The following is a 3842-nucleotide window of genomic DNA, read 5'->3' on the forward strand; positions in this document are numbered from 1 at the left end:
GGGGAGGGGCAGAAGGAGAGGGAGAAAGACCATCTTAAGCAGGCTCTGAGCTGGGGGCAGAGCCTGAAGTGGGGTTTGATCTCACAACCATGACATCACGATCTGAGTCGAAATCAAGAGTCAGACACTTAACCAACCAGACACCCTTAATTTCAAATTTTAATGCAAAGTTTATATGAAATAGGAGAAATAAACTCAGGTGTTCAGGGACTTGTCACAAGGGTCAAATTAATTTATCTTTAAGTCTTACAAGCAACAACAGAAGAGGAAAAGCTAATGTCACAGACAATAATAATAGCAATTACAACAAGAATACATGAGAATGCTAATACAAAAGTTTGGATGAATAGTTTCAAAAGACTACATTTTATTTAAGTTTCACAATTGTCCCAGCCTATTGCTTTTGGCAATATCATAGTCTACTAGTACTCACCTTTTCTACTATTTCCTTGTTAATTGACCTATCATGGAGTTTACATGTTATTTGACAAGATACCCTGTCTTCTTATCACCTTCTTCAGATGTATCCTTTTCGTTCTGGTTGGGCTAAACCTCCTCACTCACTGTGAATCTTGAAGTACTGAAGTACTCGATTCTTGGAAATTTAAAACCCAGTCCATATTCTGAAAGTGTGGTGAAGCAAGGCTTTGATGTGTAGTGGGGGGGGGGAGGGGGAAGGACTTAGATTCTGGCTGTGTTCATGGGTCTGTCAACGGATTGCCTTTCTTTTCCTGAAAAGAAAAAAAAAAGATATAACCAAAGACTATATTAATTTGTTCCCAGAGACTGAATGAACAGAATCACTGTACTTTGCAAAAACCTATTGTTTTGCAAGTCTTACTGACACCTGGTGGCTAAATCTCAACAGAGTTCATAGTAACCATCAATAAGCTGTTTTTGCAATAAAATATCTAGGATTTGCAACACATTTGACACTGAGGGAGAGCTAAATGTTTGACTACAGTCTAAGCAGAGTAAGAAATTCAGAGTCAAAGCAAAATCTTGGCAATTTATTCATGTTCAAAGACACTCATGGGTATTCGTTTTTAAGTTTTTACCCATGTTTTCAAAAACTCAATTCATCTATTCTAAGTTACTATGTGGAGACAATCTTCTGAGATTAATACCTCCAAGAGATATTTCTGATATTAAATAGATTTTGGTCAATTATTTTTCTACATACAAATGCACTAATAGAAGTGCATAATACCAACATTTAGTATTATGTAGTAGGTCCATTTTGTGCTCATTATTTTTTTATAATAAGCAACATAAAAATAGTATAAATTCACAACTCACAGAAAGTCTACACAGTGAATTACTGAGAGACTCAAGCCTTCTCATGGCTACAATTTTAATCCAGTGGTTCTCAAACTTTAGAGTGGTGAAAAATCACTTTATTCTTATTTTTAAATGAATATTGATAGGACACGCCCCTAGAATTTCTGTTTCAGATTCAGTAGACCTTGAGTGGAGATCAGGAATATATAATTAATCCTATTCTCAGACTTGTGTTTAGAAATCCCACTGGAATCCATCTCTCATCCTTCAATTTCTTCCGGTCTGTATCCTGATTGCCTCTGTAATCCCCCACTTCCATATCTGTCTCCCACCCAGTGTACATTTCTACTTTGTCCAATAACATCATCTTAGTTTTCTCTTAGTGAATGACTTCTGTACCCTCAGCCACTTTGAGCCAGTATGATTCAGAAATGCCTAACCCCATGCCTATTTGAAGGCTGGGCTGTGAGCCAGGCCTAGACAAGCAGGATATTCTATTCCCAGACCACAGCGATTGGTTCAAGGATGGGTTTCTGGTCTGCACTTAAAGGAGACTTATTATGGGAATTGTTGAGGAAAGATTACTCTCTTGCTGGGGTCACTTAGCTTGTAGAATATAAACTCAGAGATGCTGTTGGCCATACGTATCAGTCTGTGTGAAAGGTACAATCACACACATAAAAACAGCTTAGAGATGATGAAACATAGCTTTGTCTGTAGTCATTGTTTAAGCCCCTGGATTCATGTGTCTGAAACTAGATCAGTCACTAACTTTTTCTGTTGCGTGTATTCATAAGTTTCCTTTGTTTTGTTTCTGTTATATATAATGACAGATTCTGCAATTCTAGTTCCTTGGCATATAGACCACTTCATCTGTAAGCTCCTGCGATTTCTTCCCACATTTTTTGGACTTAACAGCATGAGTAAAATTTTACTAGGTGGCTCAGTGGTTGAGTGCCTGCCTTCCACTCAGGGCATGGTCCTGGGGTGCTGGGATCAGTCCTGCATCGGGCTCCCCCCAGGGAGACTGCTTCTCTCTCTGTCTATGTTTGCCTCTCTCTGTGTGTCTCTTGTGAATAAATGAATAAAATCTTAAAAAAATAATAAAATAAAATAAAATAGACTATCTTATAACTTTTTTTCCCCCACTGTAAAATCTGAGAGGAAAACCCTAGGAGATGTTTGGGGAAGTGGCAGGGGCAGACCCACTGTACGGGCTACAGCATATTACAGAGGCGTGGGGGGCTGAGGTGAGGGACAGCTGGGTAGAGCTACATTACAAATCAGTGCTCCCACTCTAATGGGCCTCCACCTGTCTAGCACCACCAGCAGGAGTTCACAGTTCTCTCCTCCCAAGTGATGTTTTAGAAATTTCCGGAGCTGGCTTTCTCCTCCAGTCTACTCAGGCATCTTCAGTTTGGAGTTGAGGTTGAAGTAGGCACCTCCTGCCTCTCAAACCAGAGCCAGTGCTGCTTTTTGAGAGGCAACTTCAGTCGACCCCAGCACAGGCTGGAGGCCAGATTCATGATGAAACCCATGATGTTAGTGAGAGCAGCGGTACTGACATCCCCAGGCTTGTTCCACCACTCTGCTGCATAGCCTATGGTTTGAAGTGCTGCCATAAAGGACGTTCACTTCATAGTTCCCATTTCCTACTATGCTCTTCTTGTGGAGGTTCACCATGGTGCTTGGAGATAGCCCTGGGAAAATCTCTTGCAGCATTTCTGATATGAAGACCTTGCTGTCCTGGAAGATGTTATTGAGGCCACAAAGCTCCCTGCCCTGTTTTTCATGGTAGGTTTATGGAGGTGCTGCCTGGGGCAGCTCCAAAGATTCAGATTTGGCCTTGTCTCCTTCCATGGCACAGAACTCATGTTTTCATTTAAAGTTCCAGAGAGGGCTAAAAACACACCACTCTTCCCTCCAGAGTGGCTGCACCAGTTCACATTCCCACAAACAGTGCAGGAGGGTTCCCCTTTCTCCACATCCTCTCCAACATTTGTGGTTTCCTGCCTTGTTAATTTTTCCCATTCTCACTGGTGTGAGGTGGTATCTCATTGTGGTTTTGATTTGTATTTCCCTGATGGCAAGTGATGCGGAGCATTTTCTCATGTGCGTGTTGGCCATATCTATGTCTTCCTCTGTGAGATTTCTCTTCATGTCTTTTGCCCATTTCATGATTGGATTGTTTCTTTGGTGTTGAGTTTAATAAGTTCTTTATAGATCTTGGAAACTAGCCCTTTATCCAATGTCCACAATAGCCAAACTGGAAGGAGCCTCGGTGTCCATCGAAAGATGAATGGATAAAGAAGATGTGGTTTATGTATACAATGGAATATTCCTCAGCCATTAGAAACGACAAATACCCACCATTTGCTTCAACGTGGATGGAACTGGAGGGTATTATGCTGAGTGAAGTAAGTCAATCGGAGAAGGACAAACATTGTATGTTCTCATTCATTTGGGGAATATAAATAATAGTGAAAGGGAATATAAGGGAAGGGAGAAGAAATGTGTGGGAAATATCAGAAAAGGAGACAGAACATGAAGACTCCTAACTC

General features: G+C 40.9%; 1 pseudogene; it reads right to left on the reverse strand.

Annotated features, from left to right (window-relative positions):
- Window positions 1-1541: 1541 nt before the first annotated feature.
- LOC140623571 (josephin-1 pseudogene) lies at window positions 1542-3155 on the reverse strand (annotated as a pseudogene).
- Between the last annotated feature and the right edge of the window lie 687 nt (window positions 3156-3842).

The sequence above is a fragment of the Canis lupus genome, chromosome 33 (assembly GCF_048164855.1).
Source record: "Canis lupus baileyi chromosome 33, mCanLup2.hap1, whole genome shotgun sequence".
Classification (NCBI taxonomy): Eukaryota; Metazoa; Chordata; class Mammalia; order Carnivora; family Canidae; genus Canis; species Canis lupus.